The sequence below is a fragment of the Schistocerca gregaria genome, chromosome 7, assembly GCF_023897955.1.
Source record: "Schistocerca gregaria isolate iqSchGreg1 chromosome 7, iqSchGreg1.2, whole genome shotgun sequence".
NCBI lineage: Eukaryota > Metazoa > Arthropoda > Insecta > Orthoptera > Acrididae > Schistocerca > Schistocerca gregaria.
This window is the reverse complement of record NC_064926.1, coordinates 99,902,164-99,921,812: the sequence shown is the minus strand read 5'-3', so window position 1 is coordinate 99,921,812 and position 19,649 is coordinate 99,902,164. Positions and strand designations below refer to the sequence as shown.

At 43.1% G+C, this 19,649-nt stretch overlaps 1 non-coding gene across 1 annotated transcript; it reads right to left on the bottom strand.

The window, feature by feature from the left end:
- Nucleotides 1–2,306: 2,306 nt before the first annotated feature.
- On the bottom strand, nt 2,307–2,381 carry Trnal-caa (transfer RNA leucine (anticodon CAA)). The gene has a single exon. It is a non-coding gene; the product is annotated as a tRNA-Leu (tRNA).
- Nucleotides 2,382–19,649: the final 17,268 nt, after the last annotated feature.

Genomic DNA, 19,649 nt, shown 5'->3' with positions numbered 1-19,649 from the left:
ACTTTAGCAGCATGTAAAGATGTCTCCCCTACCATCGGTAGGGGAGACATTTTGGTTTTAAATGAATTTTCAACCTTTCAAATAAGTTCGAGTTGCTATTGAACTTGCAGAGACGGAGATATCGTGGTAAAATTCTGCTCTCACACTGGCTCAGAGCCTTTCAATTTATTGGGTGTTGTAGCATACAGACTGAAAAGTCATCTGCATTCCACAAATTGCATCTACAAGGTGTAATTCATATACGTGGACAGTGAGTAGTTGTATGATACCTACTGTAAGAATTATAGTTTCTGTTTCGTCTAGGTTCAACTCTCGTGAAACCCTCATTTTAAGTATTCCGTTGTGATGACCAAAAAATCTTGCCACTACGAAACTTTAAAAACAAGTTAGATCGCGTTTATTCACAAATTGGTTACATTTTATATGAGGGGGAGACACTGAGGGCATTAAAAGCCGTTGTCATGTCCTTTTATGAACTCAGAGGTTAAAATAAGACTATAATGATGGTGGGAGAAGCCTTTCAAAGTCAACAAATTGGTGAAAACTTATTGGCAAATTTCTTTTAATGCACCGTTTTTAAGCAACTTTTGAGTATAACATAGTTGTCACCCATCATGTAACGCTTCTCCATTTCATTTTAGTGAGCTATAACAGTTTTAATTCAGTGCATTCTCTTTTTCGACTTCAGATGTCTTTTCTGGTATGTTCCACGTATTTAAATCAAATGGGCTAAAGGCGGGGTCTCCATGGAAGAAGCATTACAGTTAGTCATGATTTACTTCAAATATTCGAAAGCCAGAAAATGATCTTCCTCAGGAGTTTCAGACTGTCTCAATCTTTCAATTGGATGCCACATCGACTACATCCGTCTCCCTAACCTACCCCATTAATCCTACCACGTGCCTCTCCTGGTGAATCTACAGATTACTGAAAGGTGAAGACTTGAATAAGAGCAGGCTGAAATATTCCGTCGTCCAGCCGAGATTCTATCCTGCGACGTTTCGGTTTCCTGGCAAACACTTTACCACTAAACGGCGAGGACTGACACTATTCCTCATGAAAGTGCACCTTCCTGCATGTGATACCTGAGTGAACTGTAGCTTATGTTCACCTAACGCGTGCTATTTTGTCTGGTCCTCCACCTATTATGACTCGTGGCTCTTTTATTAACGTCAGATTCTAACGGTAGGCCTACCGCTGAGTTTACCACGGATATTAACACTGTACCATATTGCATTTCTCAAGTCATGGAATGTAGAGAATTACAAAACATGTTGTTTGGACTTATAAATTGTTCGTCTTCAGTAAATCAGCCCTGATCAATCAAGATTATTTTTTCGCCCTATTGCCGAAGACTTATGATAATGGAAGTATTCCAACAATCTGGAGTCCAGACAGTGGATATACAGCAGTCCAAATATTACGACCCGAGGTTTCGATGGTGCCTGCCCTCTGAACAGCAGTATCTTTGATAAAGAGTGATTTTGTTTGAATCTCTTTCGAAAGGTATCCACTATCTGCGTCACTTAAGACGCACGTACAAGTCAACAAGACAACATAACTGATACAGAAAAGAAAACTGGCCTATCTCATTTATCGACCGATATCGCCAACCTTTAAATTTCAGTCAGGAGCCTGGTTATCGCGAACATTTGGTCTGCAGTTCACCTATTGTAGCCGAAAGCTGCTAACGTAATTTGCTGAATTCGAACTAAATGAAAATCGATTGCGCTTAGTGTTCAGCAGTATAATGCAGGTACCAATCTTACTGTCGCGCCTGGTGGTGGAGCCGTGAAGTACAAGCCTGGAGAATTTAAAGGTCGAGGGAGCGAATGCCGGTCAAACTCTGGTAGTTTACAGTCCGCGTTTACGCTAGTCTTCAGCTTTCGATGATGCGAAGACATACCAGGGACAGTACATTAGACTGTAGGTCTCTTCTTCCCGGTAGGATTAACGGGGTAGATTAAGGGTGTGTGGGCCACCGAAGTGGTGATCAATTGAAAGAAACCCCAAACGGGCTGCTGAAAATCGTTCTAGAGGGACACCCAACAAATTTTGTCATAGGAATTTATTTTTATCAGTCTTTTTACTGTACGGATATAGAAGGTATACTCAAAACGTATCTTCCTGCTTTCTTTCTCTATATTTTCGAGAATAATCAAAAGAAAATCTTCTTCCCCGAGTAACTGAATATTGCGTGAGCACTGAGATGAAACCTGGCAGAATATCCACATACTCCAGAATGAGATTTTCACTCTGCAGCGGAGTGTGCGCTGATATGAAACTTCCTGGCAGATTAAAACTGTGTGCCCGACCGAGACTCGAACTCGGGACCTTTGCCTTTTGAGGGCAAGTGCTCTACCAACTGAGCTACCGAAGCACGACTCACGTCCGGTACTCACAGCTGTACTTCTGCCAGTATCCGTCTCCTACCTTCCAAACTTTACAGAAGCTCTTCTGCGAACCTTGCAGAACTAGCACTCCTGAAAGAAAGGATACTGTGGAGATATGGCTTAGCCACAGCCTGGGGTATGTTTCCAGAATGAGATTTTCACTCGGCAGCGGAGTGTGCGCTGATATGAAACTTTCTGGCAGATTAAAACTGTGTGCCCGACCGAGACTCGAACTCGGGACCTTTGCCTTGTTCTGTTCATTATATTTCAAGAGCAAATTATGACTGTTGTAATGACTACTTTAAATATATTCCGTTATCATGTTAACATCGGACTTATTGATTCCCGGGGCCGTCTCTTGTTTTCTTTCCTTTTGCTTCGTTTACACGTTTCCCTTATAATGTGAACCAAAATATGTGTTATTTACAATAGCGATGATTACTCAGTGTGGTCCATTTTGCTACAGGAATAGAACATTAATTGATGCATACACTGCACACATCCAGAGCGCACGTTTAACATATCGGAGTATTTTTAAATGAAATCATTCCACTTTTGGCTGTTAAAACATTGTTCATTGAGATTAAAATTTCGACCTGAGGTCATTTTCAAGCATTATGTGATGTCGTAACCTACTCAGTAATATAAATCTGTGACGTGCTGTTTAAGAGCAATTGCATGTGGTGTTGTGAGTTTATCCTCTGTTCCCTATACCACACGAATACTGGCGATATAATTTACACTTAAGTGTTTATATCATTATTTCACCATCTTTTTAACGTGTGTGGTATATGGAACAGCAGATAATTCAGAACATCACTGTAGTAGTTCATCTGAACGTCTCTTAATAAGTGCAATACGTAAATTAATGTGTATTGTTGCCTTCAGTTGATAAAAAGCATTTTCATAACCAACAGACAGAACGAGAGAATGAATGGAAAATGTAATTAAAATTTTGTTGACACCGACCTACATAGGTAGAAACGATCACCACGATAAAATAAGGGAAACAAGAGGTCGTACGGAAAGATAAGGGTGTTCGTTCTTTCTGCGCGCTATACGAGATTGGAATAATAGAGAATTGTGAAGGTGGTTCGATGAACCCTCTTCCAGGCACTTAAATGTGATTTGCAGAGTATCCCCCCGTGAACCATGGACCTTGCCGTTGGTGGGGAGGCTTTGCGTGCCTCAGCGATAGAAATAGCCATACAGTAGGTGCAACCACAACGGAGGGGTATCTGTTGAGAGACCAGACAAACGTATGGTTCCTGAAGAGGGGCAGCAGCCTTTTCAGTAGTCGCAGGGGCAACAGTCTGAATGATTGACTGATCTGGCCTTGTAACACTAACCAAAATGGCCTTGCTGTGCTGGTACTGCGAACGGCTGAAAGCAAGGGGAAACTACAGCTGTAATTTTTCCCGAGGGCATGCAGCTTCACTGTATGGTTAAATGATGATGGCTGCCTCTTGGGTAAAATATTCCGGAAATAAAATAGTCCCCCATTCGGACCTCCGGGCGGGGACTACACAAGAGGACGCCGTTATCAGGAGAAAGAAAACTGGCGTTCTACGGATCTGAGCGTTGAATGTCAGATCCCTTAAACGGGCAGGTAGGTCAGAAAATTTAAAAATGGAAATGGATAGGTTAAAGATAGATATAGTGGGAATTAGTGAAGTTCGGTGGCGGCAGGAACAAGACTTTTGATGAGGCGAATGCAGGATTTTAAATAATGTCGAGGTATTGAATAGGATTGGGGAGATGAGAAGTTTGTGGCACAACTTGACTAGAAAAAGGGATCGGTTGGTAGGACATGTTCTGAGGCTGTATTGGAGGAGGGCGTTGAGGTTAAAAATCGTAGAGGGAGACCAAGAGATGAATACACTAAGCAGATTCAAAAGGATGTAGGTTGCAGTAGGTACTGGGAGATGAAGAGGCTTGCACAGGATAGAGTAACATGGAGAGCTGCATCAAACCAGTCTCAGGAGTGAAGACCACAACAACAACAACAACCATGTAGATGTAGATATATGTAGATGTACTGCTAGGAAACCACTTCCCCGAAGTTCGGCTGCATAGAGCTAGACGGGATTTCAAGGCGCAGTCTTAAGACTACCTACTACCTGTTCGAAAAACATAGCGTAATATTACATATCAACCGTTTCAAAAACGTTAACCGCCATTATTTAAATCTGTTTGGGAAATATGGGAAATAAATTCAGATAATTTAAATTCTGTAATACATGACTGAGCAATTAATTTTAACATACAGGGTCATTCACGAAGATACGCAAGTATTTCAATACGCTATTTTTCAAGTAAAACTAACGAAAAAATTTCATATAAACGTAGGTCCGCGAATGTTTAGTGACGGAGTTACGGCTAATAAAATATTTTGCCTGAAATTTAGCAACTTCGCTAATATGAAGCCATTGTAAAACTGTACTAGGTAAAGTAAAGCACGATTTCCATTTATTTTGTTGCTATTGATCTGGTGAATCTAAGAAAACATGTCCCAGACGGGTATCTGCAGTAGTTTTCCAGAATACCCAGAGAAGCAAAGCAATAATTTCGTAAAATTTTTAATTTGTCAACTACTTGGCCCAATTTGTTTTTTTTTTTTAATTCCAGGAAACTACACAAAGTTTTCAACAGAAGTTGAAGAGAATTTAATTTTGGAAAAATAATGGTAATAACGTTAACTGAAACTGTATAAATGTGTCAGATAATCTGCTTTCATTAATACCATAGCACACGTGAATTCATGTTGAACCGGAAAAACAAAGCTCAGTGTTAAGGAAGTTGTAGAGTGTAGATACAGTTTCAGAATATATTCACAATAGATGTTCATACTAGTGAAATTGCTAAATTTAAGGCAAAATGCTTTATTAGCCGTAACTCCGTAACCAAACATTTGTGGACCTATGTCTACATGAACTCATTTCTTTAGTTTTCCTTGTAGAATAACATACTGAAATATTTCCATATCTTCGTGAATCACGCTGTATATTTTGGGGCAGCTCCGCCTCAGGGCCTGTAATTACCAGCCGCGGCTGGTTTTCATTAAGGAACGTTAATTCCGCGTAACAGAGGACAATGTTCTGTGCTATGGTAATATCTGCGTAGCATTTAGGCGCACAGTCTAATTGTCACATTATTCAGCGTTGTGTGAACTCTTATTTCAGACTATGAAAACCATTTTTCGTGAGTTTTATCTGAAAACTTGCGTAACGAATGTAGATTCTGACTGCTCGTATGAACGTGTTTTGTGAAAGAAGCTACTGATGGACTTTGTAGAAGAGAGTAATTTATTTTGAACTGTATTCAGTCGAACGAATAATATCTGTATTACACAGGATGGACTTGGTAGCGAAGCTTCATACGACTGATTATTGAACGGCACAGCCCAGATACGTTTATCTAAATACCCGTAATGAACTGGTTACTTGGAGAAAGGAACTGTTCGTAGACCCTCAAAGAGTAATCATCATTTGTATTTAGTGTGACCTAGAAAAACGTGATGCACAGGTAGTGTTACTGGTGTTTCCCTGACTAATGCAGCTCACTGTTCTTGTGCAGAGGTCGGAGTATTAATCATCTATGGAATAGCTGCTGATGTCCACTCACGGCAAAATAATACAACGCCAACCCATATTAGTTGTTATGTTCCGTACAGATCAGTTCGTAAAATAATGTTTTTGAGAGAAAAAAAAAGATCAGCAGAAGTGCCACACATAGGTAAGCTGTTCAGGTTCATAACAGGGCGCTACTCAGTGTCAGCGCTCACTGCTTACGCAGAAACTTCAGTTACGTCTTTCGTGGAGACGGTTGCGTTACCATTGTCTAAAACACACCAACTATCGTCGTCTCTTCTTCTTTTCAATCTTTGTTGCGCAGTTTTGTGCTGTCTGCAGCAGTACAGTCGGTTAGCTCAATATCGGTGTTACTGCGATGTGCGGTTTGTCTCTGCTCGCTTGGGCTACAGCATCCACGCTGTGACACAGTTGCACGCAGAGGGCAGATGCAAGGAATATTGGCCGCTGGCCGGAAACAACTACATGCAGCGTTGGTCACTTTGGGTTACCTCTGGCGTCTGTACTTTCCGATATTCGTGACCTGGCAAGTTTTTCCTCATGAGATGATGATTGACAGACAGTTCTGACTCACGAATCTCTGGGCAGAGGGCTAAATGAGATACAGACCCTCGGCCGTTCTCTTGTGGCAACAAATACGACAGAGTGCTGTCCTTTGGTGAAAGTACGGCTGAGCCAGCAGGGGACGTCTCGACTACTGGGCCCGTAATCGATCTTCCTGAGAGGTCTAAACAAGAGCATCGAGTGGGCTTTCCGGTAGTTAGGAACTCTAAAGTTTGGCACGTAACAAAGCCCCTCAAGAGAGGAGCAGCAGTTTGCGAAAGAAGACTTGTGTGCACTCTGTATGCCGTCCCAAACGTGGCCGGTGCCCTGCATGTGCCTCTTTAGGGCAGACAGTACTCAGCTGCAAAACTGCAGCTCAGTTTCATTCGAATAACGCTTGACGTCTGCGCTTAGAGACCGTTCCCACTATCTTTACATGGCCTTACACAAGGCATGCAAGAGGAGCTCGCGATTTACACTGTCGTTGACAGGACCAAGTGCAGTCCTCTGGCTTTCAGTCAGTTGGGCGGTTTGAAGCATATGTACCATAAAAACAGCTGATTATTGACGATTTCGGTTCCGGATATCTTGACCTTCGCTGTTGGGTAGAAAAATGATGGCCCATTTGAAATGACAGGCTGTGCAGTACACATCAAAAGAGGCTACAGGAATGGCAAAGAATGTTCGAACAGGACACAGCGCTTTACGTGCTGTATTCGGAGAGAAGGCCAGGTCAACACAGGGAAAAATTCATCCTTGCAAATTACGGAAAAAATAATAATGTACTACCAGTTAACAGCAGAAGCATATATGAAAAGCCCCCAGAATTAGTCTACTAATTCATGCTAAAGATGCCCAGATAGTATGCATGAACAAATCATTCGCGGCAGAAATGGTGCTGCCAAATTTCTTGAAATTGGTGTGCATGCAATGAGCGAAACATCAAGATATAGATTACCTTTGTCAACGAGATCCTGAATATGGAACACAGAAACGGACCGGACAAAGGGAATCCCACCTCGCGTGATTTCATGAAATCACAGAAAATCTGAATATAAATGGTGTGACGCAGATTTGAAACGTCTCCTACGAAGCTCTTTGCTCCAAAGTTCGTTTCAGTAGCTCTTCATTGGCTGAGTATTTTTTGTAGCGCCATATTTCAAGGACTTTTTCCTCTTCTTGTCTGTGCTACCTATCGTCCTCGTTTCACTTCCATATATGAGGCTGCAACGCACACGAATACTTTTGGAAAGACTTCCAGACATTAAAATTGATATTCATGTTAGATTTCTTGCTATTAACTGTATGCAATTTACACCCTCTTCATTTCTGCCATCGTTAGTTATTTCGCTTCCCAGATGACAAAATATGTCTCCTACATTTAATGTCTCATTCCTTAATCTAAATCCCTCCCCATCACCTGATGTAATTCGACTGTCTTCAGAACCCCTTTTACACTTTGGCTGATGCTGATGTCTCTTAAAGGCTGCATCCATTACGTTCAGCTGATATTACAAGTCTTATGTCTCTGAACGAATTGTTCATTGTACGAACTGGACATGGGGGACAGGTTGTACTGCCTCCCATTCATCGCATTCGATTCTCGTAACTGACAGTTGGTTTCCGAACAAGCTATACATAACCTGTCACTCCCTGTATTTTATCAGAATCGTCACAAAAATTTTTAAATCTACAAATGCGACAATGTAGGTTTATCTTTCTTTAATCTAATATAGAAAGTAGGTCGTGGAGATCTTCCCCATTGTAGCTTCTAATGGATGTTCCATTCTTAGTTAGATAATTCATATTACTGTTTTGCAGGAGTAAGTTACGAAGCCGATGCATTCAGCTGGACTTATTATATTATTCCCGAAGTGTGAGATTGTTTGACCTGTCTCATACATCCCACACATCAGATGGAACTATTTTATTATAATTGTTTTTCCTTCGGTTTTTAATAATTCTGAGAGAATGTTATCCACTCCATGAGCCTTGCTTCGATTTAGGTCTTTCAGTGCTTCTTCAGATTCTTCTCGCAGTATCGTATTCATCATTTACACCCATTTCCTTTTCTCTTTCCATAATGTTGTCTTTTAGTATATTTCTTTTATACAGCCATGTTGTATTCCTTCTATATACCATCCTTCCCTTCTTTGCTTTGTATTGGCTTGTTACCCGAGCTCCTAATATTCACAGAGGTGCTCCTCTCTTTTCCCTGAAGTTTCTCTAATTCACCTCCAGAGCAGTACAGCAGACGTTGCGTCGTTCAAGCAGTACACAATGTAGGTAGGCTGTTTAGGTTTTCTTATTGGTAACGCCACATAGCGCTCTGTATGAAAAATCACTGGCTGTGCTGTGCGCAGTCTGTGGCTAGTTTGCATTGTTGTCTGCCATTGTAGTGTTGGGCAGCGGCAGCTGGATGCTAACAGCGTGTAGCTTTGCGCAGTTGGAGGTGAGCCGCCAGCAGTGGTGGACGTGGGGAGAGAGATGGCGGAGTTTTAAAATTTGTAAGAATTGGTGTCACGAACTGATTTATATATTATGACTATTAAGGTAAATACATTGTCTGTTCTGTATTAAAATCTTTCATTTGCTAACTATGCCTGTCAGTAGTTAGTGCCTTCAGTAGTTTGAATATTTTATTTAGCTGGCAGTAGTGGCGCTCACTGTATTGCAGTAGCTCGAGTAACGAAGATTTTTGTGAGGTAAGTGATTTGTGAAAGGTATAGGTTAATGTTAGTCAGGGCCATGCTTTTGTAGGGATTTTTGATAGTCAGATTGCGTTGCGCTAAAAACTATTGTGTGTCAGTTTAAGCACAGTCTTGTATAAATTTTTCAAAGGGGACGTTTCATATAGATCAGTCGTGTATAAATTGTTCTAAGGGGACGTTTCAACAACTCCTGTCTGTCTTGAGGCTGACTAACAAAGTTACAGTGTGTTGTCAGTAATCTTACCGCTCTGAGATTATGTTTGTTCTTCGGGAGCCATTCAATATTTATCGACGATTGTTTGTAGAATTTCTATAAGTCCTTCTTTTTACGAGGAAGGAAATCGGCTGTGTGCTTTCAAGAGATCTAGGCAATCCCCGGAAAACCTATGTCTGGATGTCCGCGGAGATTTGAACTGCTGTTCTACGGAATGCGAGTTTACAGTTTTTTCACTGTGATGTATCTCTCAGCCCATTGTTTTACAACATAATTGCACGTTTACACCTAGAAGTTTGTCTTTTACTTCCGCAGAGTAAATACTTGTACGACCACAAAGATATTTGGTGTACTGCTGTTTCTTCATGCTAGGATAAGGTCCATGTCCCGTGTCCCTCGTCTTATTATTATACACTTCAGTTTCTTACAGTCGTTACCAGCTGAAAAAGCTAACAGATTTTCCTTCCAGTTTCCAGAGAGAGTCAGATCTCTTGCCACCCCTTGCTCATCTGGAAGCTTAGTACATGAGCATTTCTTACTGCCGTAGGCCTATCGAATATAGTCTGCTAACAGCACATATGCTAGCGTTGTCTGACAGAGCTCAGTTTAGGTGTTCTTGCTTTTTGTGTATGTGCGTTGGATTAAGTTTAAATTTATTCAATATCGTTTTGCATACCATAGCGGACAGTTGTCGTCAGACACTTCTTGCAATGGTTTTCAATCGTCCTGTCCTACCAAAGACCTTACAGCGCATTGTTGAGGCCGTTGTGGAGAAATGTTGCACATTTCCTTATTGTCAATACTGGACATGAATTGATTTTCTTATTTCAAGTACAGTCATAAGAAAACAAAAATAAAGAAGATACACATTTCCACCTGATAAACACAAACAAAAAAACGAAACCTTACAAGACAGTGGGAAAAATAGTGCCCCCACGCAGTTTGGCGGAGTTCTCAGTCAGACGATCTGGGTGCCGAATCCGCGTCCGTCGACTCCAGCCTCGGTCCAGCTCCGCGTAAGTCTGCTCTCTCTCTTGGAGTGCCTCAGTGAACAGAGTCACATTCATTATGTTTTGTTTTGCAACTAAGTTGTTGCCTTAAGATGCTGTTAGTGTTTGCTACTGTGGTTAGCATCCACTCCTGGGACCTCTGCACTGGCTTCTGTTGTAACAGTGTTATTCATGCTCTTTTAACCCTAGAAGTAGCCTTCAATGTATTAGTTAGTCCTGTCTGGAATAAACAACTGTTTCAAAACCCTGTTTGTCCAAGAGTCTCCACAACGAGTTCCCTGCAGAGTCTCACCACCTGGATTTCTAGTAAACGCCTGTACCATTGTTGGCTCAGATAGAAGAAAATGCCTTCACTGTGAATTGTCCTTCTGCCTTCTGCTCTGTACCGCTCGGGAGCGCAGACTGCCCAGTAACCCCTTTTCTACCTCTCCCACCTATGTTAGGACACGACAAATGTCCCATTTCTCCACAACGGCCTCAACAATGCGTTGTAAGGTCTTTGGTGGGACAGGACGATTGAAAACCGTTCCTTGTAACATGGCCCGTGCATTCTCAATGCAGTTTAGGTAGAGAATATGGAGGCTATACCATCTGACTGATTCTATGCACCACGAGGAAGGTGTTCGCAATATTATGATGATAGGGTCTCGCACTGTAGTTCATCAGCGTGAATCTAAAGTGTTAACCAAATGGAGGCACAATGCGTGCAAGGAAGTCATCACGATATTTCGCACCAGTCATCCTCCCGTGTATTAACACAAGGGGTGCTCTGTCTCTACAGCGTGGTACAAAAAGGTACCGCCAAACTTTCAGGAAACATTCCTCACATACAAATAAAGAAAAGATGTTATGTGAACATGTGTCCGGAAACGCTTAATTTCCATGTTAGAGCTCATTTTAGAATCGTCAGTATGTACTCTACTTCCTCGATTCACCGCCAGTTGGCCCAATTGAAGGAAGGTAATGTTGACTTCGGTGCTTGTGTTGACATGCGACTCATTGCTCTATAGTACTAGCATCAAGCATATCAGTACGTAGCATCAACAGGTTAGTGTTCATCACGAACGTGGTTTTGCAGTCAGTGCAATGTTTACAAATGCGGAGTTGGCTGATGACAATTTGATGTATGGATGAGCACGGGGCAATAGCCGTGGCGGTACGTTTGTATCGAGACAGATTTCCAGAACGAAGGTGTCCTGACAGGAAGACGTTCGAAGCAATTGATCGGCGTCTTAGGGAGCACGGAACATTCCAGCCTATGACTCGCGACTGGGGAAGACCTAGAACGACGACAACACCTACAATGGACGAGGCAATTCTTCGTGCAGTTGACGATAACCCTAATGAGCAACGTCAGAGAAGTTGCTGCTGTACAAGGTAACGTTGACCACATCACTGTATGGAGAGTGCTACGGGAGAACCAGTTGTTTCCGTACCGTGTACAGCGTGTGCAGGCACTATCAGTAGCTGATTGGCCTCCACGGGTACACTTCTGCGAATGGTCCATCAAACAATGTGTCAATCCTCATTTCAGTGCAAATGTTCTCTTTACGGATGAGGCTTCATTCCAACGTGATGAAATTGAAAATTTTCACAATCAACATGTGTGGGCTGACGAGAATCCGCACGCAGTTGTGCAATCACGTCATCAATACAGATTTTCTGTGAACGTTTGGGCAGGCATTTTTGGTGAAGTCTTGAATTGGCCCCATGTTCTTCCACCTACGCTCAATGGAGCACGTTATCATGATTTCACATGGGATACTCTACCGGTGCTGCTAGAACATGTGCCTTTACAAGTACGACACAACAGGTGGTTTATGCACATTTCAGTCCAAGTGTTCGTACGCTTCTCAACAACAGATTCGGTGACCGATGGACTGGTAGAGGCTGACCAATTCCATGGCCTCCACGCTCTCCTGACCTCAACCCTCCTGACTTTCATTTATGGGGGCATTTGAAAGCTCTTGTCTACGCAACCCCGGTACCAAATGTAGAGACGCTTGGTGCTCGTATTGTGGACGGCTGTGATACAATACGCCATTCTCCAGGGCTGCATCAGCGCATCAGGGATTCCATGCGACGGAGGATGGATGCATGTATCCTCGCTAACGGAGAACATTTTGAACATTTCCTGCAACAAAGTGTTGGAAGTCACTCTGGTACGTTGCTGCGTGTTTCGATTCCATGATTAATATGATTTGAAGAGAAGTCATAAAATGAGCTCTAACAAGGAAAGTAAGCGTTTCCGGACACATGTTCACATATTTTCTTTCTTTATGTGTGTGAGGAATGTTTCCTGAAAGTTTGGCCGTGCCCTTTTTGTAACATCCTGTATACATGTTTCCACCCCAAGACGTGACTGAACCGCCTTGATAAAAATGGCGGTCTACGATACAGCGTGGATGTAAATGTTGTCCTCCTTGGCTCCACTCACAAATATAAGTATTAGGGTGGAGACTGGTACGGATCTCATCAGAAAAGAGCGTTGTGTGCCACTGCTGCCTAGTCCACACGGAGTGGCTTCGTGCACGTACTGCTCGAGCCCCTTTCTCAAACCGATTTAGAGGAGTAGTCTTTAGAGTTATTCTGGCATATAATCTCTGCTCGAGGAGCCTATTTCGTATAGTTTTTTTGACATCTGCATTCACATAGATGTTTGGAACGGCTGCTGCAGACGTGTTTCTGCTAGCTGTCATACGCAGATGTAGGTCCTGCACACCTGTTATTTCTCTTCCGTGGCTACTTCTGTGACGATCCTCAAATGATCCTCTCGCTAGAAACTTGTTCCAGATTCTAGAGACATCGCTTTGGCACGCAGCGACATTCGCTGCGACGTCCACCTGTCACCTGTCTCATTCCCTGCTCCATTAGAGTGGCTATACGAAGTCTCTGATCACACGTTGTTGTTGTCCAAACAATGTAAAGCAACACAACACTCACAGTGACACTCGGCACAAGTACTGCAATACATACTGGAGACACGGTTGCCGTAGACTACACATACTGCCCCCTCACCGTAGAAACATGGACTGATTCCGCGTGAACTGCATTGCAAACAAACCAATCTACACTCCAGGAAATTGAAATAAGAACACTGTGAATTCATTGTCCCAGGAAGGGGAAACTTTATTGACACATTCCTGGGGTCAGATACATCACATGATCACACTGACAGAACCACAGGCACATAGACACAGGCAACAGAGCATGCACAATGTTGGCACTAGTACAGTGTATATCCACCTTTCGCAGCAATGCAGGCTGCTATTCTCCCATGGAGACGATCGTAGAGATGCTGGATGTAGTCCTGTGGAACGGCTTGCCATGCCATTTCCACCTGGCGCCTCAGTTGGACCAGCGTTCGTGCTGGACGTGCAGACCGCGTGAGACGACGCTTCATTCAGTCCCAAACATGCTCAATGGGGCACAGATCCGGAGATCTTGCTGGCCAGGGTAGTTGACTTACACCTTCTAGAGCACGTTGGGTGGCACGGGATACATGCGGACGTGCATTGTCCTGTTGGAACAGTAAGTTCCCTTGCCGGTCTAGGAATGGTAGAACGATGGGTTCGATGACGGTTTGGATGTACCGTGCACTTTTCAGTGTCCCCTCGACGATCACCAGAGGTGAATCGCTGAAGACTACACGTCTCCATTCGTCCCTCCATTCGCGCCTGTCGCGACACCACTGGAGGCGGGCTGCACGATGTTGGGGCGTGAGCGGAAGACGGCCTAACGGTGTGCGGGACCGTAGCCCAGCTTCATGGAGACGGTTGCGAATGGTCCTCGCCGATACCCCAGGAGCAACAGTGTCCATAATTTGCTGGGAAGTGGCGGTGCGGTCCCCTACGGCACTGCGTAGGATCCTACGGTCTTGGCGTGCATCCGTACGTCGCTGCGGTCCGGTCCCAGGTCGACGGGCACGTGCACCTTCCGCCGACCACTGGCGACAACATCGATGTACTGTGGAGACCTCACGCCCCACGTGTTGAGCAATTCGGCGGTACGTCCACCTGGCCTCCCGCATGCCCACTATACGCCCTCGCTCAAAGTCCATCAACTGCACATACGTTTCACGTCCACGCTGTGGCGGCATGCTACCAGTGTTAAAGACTGCGATGGAGCTCCGTATGCCACGGCAAACTGGCTGACACTGACGGCAGCGGTGCACAAATGCTGCGCAGGTAGCGCCATTCGACGGCCAACACCGCGGTTCCTGGTGTGTCCGCTGTGCCGCGCGTGTGATCATTGCTTGTACAGCCCTCTCGCAGTGTCCGGAGCAAGTATGGTGGGTCTGACACACCGGTGTCAATGTGTTCTTTTTTCCATTTCCAGGAGTGTATTAATATCATAACGTGTTTCTAGATCACAACATTCAATATTAAAATTACCAAAATATGGAACATTTATTTTGACCATTGAATGTGCGCACAGGATTTCCTGCGCTCAGCTTGGAATCTTGTAGGGAACCTTCCTACAGATTAGAGTTGCATTAGTCGAATGAGGTAGCTCAGTAGTTCTAGCTTTCGGGAGGAGAGAATTTGATGTCCGCTTCTTGGCTTACACTTTCTGTGGTTTTCTTAAATCAAGGCCGCGCGGGGTAACCGTGCGGTCTAAGGCGCCTTGCCACGGAGCAGGGAGCCGCCCGCTCACTGGAGGCAGGTCACGGCCATCGTCAGCTGTGGCATCGCACTGTCCTCACGGTCGCACCGGGAGACGTCACTGACAGTGCCATTTGAGCGATGCCATTCTTGGGCCTGCTCTTTGTGCTGTCAACAATGCTCGGCGTCTATTGTTTCGCATTATAGGCAATTGGACGTCTCCATCAAGTTGTTCTTGATGTAGTACGATCAAGGACCAGAATGAAAAAGTTTATTAAACAAATCCACTGCCGTCATGACGTCACATTTCACTCTCCACGGCTGATAATCAAGGGTCATCTAACACTGGTGTCAGATCACTGACGTCGTCTTCTTAGATAGTATTTAGGTCATGGAGAAAAGGCTTTGTAAAGTAGATTTTGGTGCGAGTAGAGATTTGTCCAGTTTTAGAGGTAATGAAAGTCGCAACTGGTTAGTGCGTGTTAGATGCACACAGTGTAATCTTGAGGGCCACTCAGCTCCATGTATGGAATCAGTTCCAGTAAAATCAACAATAGTAACTGACTAGGAAACAAACTTCATGACAGATCTATTCAAGGAGTTGTGTAAGTTATTGAATGTGGAGAAGCTAAGGACGAGTTCTGTGCATTCACTAGCCAATGGAAGAACTGAAATAGTGCATAGGACAATCGGGAAGATGCTTGAATACTATTTGGACTCACATCACAGCAATTGGGGCGTCTATTTCAAGAACGTCGTCTCCGCCTGCAATTCAAAACAGCATACGTATATATTATTGTTGCCATACGATGCAGTACATGGTTCATGAAATGCCATCACCGTTCGACATATGGAAAACGGTGAAGGGGAAGAGTGGAGGGTCTGTTAAGGAATTTTCCAGAGGGATTAGGTGTATCTGAAATAAACTACCTAGGGCAAATACACGAGCACTGGAATAATAGGAAGAAGTAGTGGGCCGTATGGGAAGAATGCGACAGTATGTAAGGTTGGTCAGTGGTTGATGCTTAGTATACATCGAAGGGAAAAACAAATATTTTTTAAAAAACTATGAAGGGCCATACCAAGTGGCAGAGAATACATCGCCAGTGAAGATCAAGATTCAGTTGCGGACGAGGACAACATATGTGCATGTAAGGCGGTTGTAACCTTGTCAAGAGAGTCCGGAAGTTATTCCAGGGACAGAAGATGCGGACCGTAAAGGGAGAGTGAGGAGAAAGGTATCGGAAGAGAAACAAGAGGTTACGAATGAAACGGTAACGAGGAACCCGTATGGATTAAGACCTAGGAGACATTCATTTAATATATTTTTTAGATTAGGCACTGATTTAGCATAATTAATAAAGGCAGTTGCGGAGCAACAATGAATTCCTATCCGTAGGTGAGGTACAGAGAAGGTGAGATATGCGGTTCGTAGCTGGACTACAGATTTTCGTCGGAGTGGAAGCGTTACGGAATCAACACATGGAAGGGGAAGGGCTCTTCGCCAAGCAGGAAGACGTAGTGATCATCAGTTATCGCTGAGAGATGCGTAACTCGGAGAGAAGATTGGAAGAAGCATTCGACAGATTCAGCCAAGGAACGGAAAGGCACAGGATACTCAAAGGAAGTGTCGGGGTATGTGAGAAAGTACATGGGGCGTACGGGAAATTAAGGAGTGACATGACCCAGGTACTGGGGGTTATTACACATACGCGAAGGGAGAGGGGTTGGATCAACGTTGGAGGTTGGCTTACGTAGACAATATTTGGCCCTGCTGATGAAGGCATGCGAAGAGTGAACGTCTCCGTAGAAGAGGTTAAGCTTAGAGAATGACGTATTGAATAACAATTGACTACTGCGCAACTGACTGGAGGAATAATGGTGAATGGCAGAGCTCCGGAAGAAGCAGTTACTCAGAATATCAGGGAAGTATAGACCGAAGTAGAAGCCCTAGATAGATTAGTAGTAATGACAAAATGGTTGCAGTCCGTAGAAAGTAGTGCTCGGGAAACGCGAGGGGAAGTAACAGTCCCCTAGAACTTAGAACTACTTCAACCTAACTAACCTAAGGACATCACACACATCCATGCCCGAGGCAGGATTCGAACCTGCGACCGTAGCAGTCGCGCGGTCCCGGACTGAGCGCCTAGAACCGCTTGACTACCGCGGCCGGCAACAGAGCTATAGGAGGCATTGCGGCAGGCTGTAAGAGATCGGTTAAGGGTAAACTTGTCGTCACCCCACTTCAAGGAGTATTAATGTGGGTATTTTTTGTTTGATTACCAGCAGTAGTTTTATCAATCATTCTGAATTTTTTCCTATTTCAATTTCTTTTTTATTTTCAGTGTAAACCTAACATTCTGAGAGTATGATAAATTATTATGTTTGTGAATTAAAAAAAAGAGATCAGTATTTAGCGTGTCTAAAGAAAGTATAGAAGGAACTATAGCCGGAGTTGGGGTTGGTTTTAGAACTCGAGCCGAAAAACTTGTAACCTCCCCACAAAATAAATAATATGAATAATATTCAATTTAGTGTAACCTCAAAACAGAAAATTTCCTAAACTTCTCAACAGTAAAAATATAATTATGTCGTTCACATTCAGTATAACCTACCAACAGGAAAATTGCGTAACCTATCAATAATAAAAAAAAGACTAATCTCTCAATAATAAAAATATGACTCATTTATAACCCTTTAATAATTGACTGTGAATTTAAACTGGTAAATTTTTGGACGTCAGCAATGCTGCGTCATGGCCCTGAAAATTCATTATGAATAAACTGAAAAATCTTACCTCAATTAGGTCGCCGGATAACGCGTATATATCTGCTCCTGTAAGAAATGTTTCTGGCGCAGCTCAGTGCAATGCTGCTCGATAGATTTGTCATGTATAAAAAGAAACAACTGATTTTTCGTTTCAATAATCGGGATTACCAAGGATTGGAGAAATTAGTAAATTCTTTAAATTGTAATGAATGGTTCTCAAAAGTTACTTTTTATGAGAAAGATTATTATTAAGAGATTTTTAAAACATTTATATGTGACTTGATATAACAATAGTACATATGCGCGAGGCTGCTTTTACCTTATACTACAACGCTCAGGCACCGCCATCGCTCCCACGACCAGCCCAGCCAACTCCACACACACGACTGCTCGCTAGCAACTACTTACTGCTACTGCTACACAAGTTCCTACTGCAGTCAACACTGCTCTTTGATCTCAGATTCTCTTTCAGCTTACATATCGCAAGCAGCGCGTGAGCAATCCATCGAAATTACATCTGCTCGAGTGCGCTAACAACAAATTCCTTAATCATGGACCTCTTACAAACTTGCCTTTTAATTTCAACGTAGCCACAGTATCGATGAGACCTGATGGAGCGAAAGTTCACATTTCCGTTTCTATAGCGGTAGCAAAGAAACAAGCACTTTACGAGTGCTTCATAGTTCTGCATCTACATGGATACAATGCAAATCACATTTATGTGCCTGGCAGAGCGTTCATCGAACACCTTCACAATTCTCTATTATTCCAATCTCGTATAGCACACGGAAAGAATGAACACCTAATTCTTTCCGTACGAGTACTAATTTCCCTTATTTTATCGTGGTGATTGTTCCTTCCTAAGTAGGTCGGTGTCAACAAAATATTTTCGCATTCGGAGGAAAAAGTTGGTGATTGGAATTTCGTGAGAAGATTCCGTCGCAAAGAAAAACGCCTTTCTTTTAACGATTTTCAGCCCAAATCCTGTATCATTTCTGTGAAACTCTCGCCCATATTTCACGATAATACTAAACGTGCTGCCTTTCTTTGAACTTTTTCGATGTACTCCGTATGTCCTATCGTGTAAGGATCCCACACCGCGCAGCAGTATTCTGAAAGAGTACGGACAAGAGTAGTGTAGGCAGTTACATTTTTTAAGTGTCCTGCCAATGAAACGTAGTCTTTGGTTAGCCTTCCCCACAACATTTTCTATGTGTTCCTTCCAATTTAAGTTGTTCGTAATTGTAATACCTAGGTATTTAGTTGAATTTACGGCTTTAGATTAAACTGATTTATCATGTAACCGAAGTTTCCTTTCAGCAGTCATGTGGATGACCTCAGACTTTTCGTTATTTAAGGTCACCTGCCACTTTTCGCAACATTCAGATATTTTTTCTAAATCGTTTTGCAGTTTGTTTTGATCTTCTGATGACTTTATTAGTCGATATACGACACCGTCCTCTGCAAACAACCAAAGACGGCTGCTCAGATTGTCTCCCAAATCGTTTATATAGATAAGTAAGATGCGTATTCTGTTAAGTGGGGGATATTGAAGAAATCTGTATGAGTATAAACGCAACGAATATTAACAATTGCTTAAGACAAGGGAAGATATGTAAAAATGGAGGAAGAAAAGTTACAAAAATGCCAAAGAGGGGAAATCGCAGTTTTTCCAAGTATGATAGTAAGAGCGGGGCAGATTTCTGCGCTGTTAAATTGCTAATGGGACAAAAGGAGGTAAGAAAAAGCAATAAAGAAATGATCGAGCCGGAATTGTAGTTTCAGCCCGTCGTGAAGCATTGGTTGTACTCTACC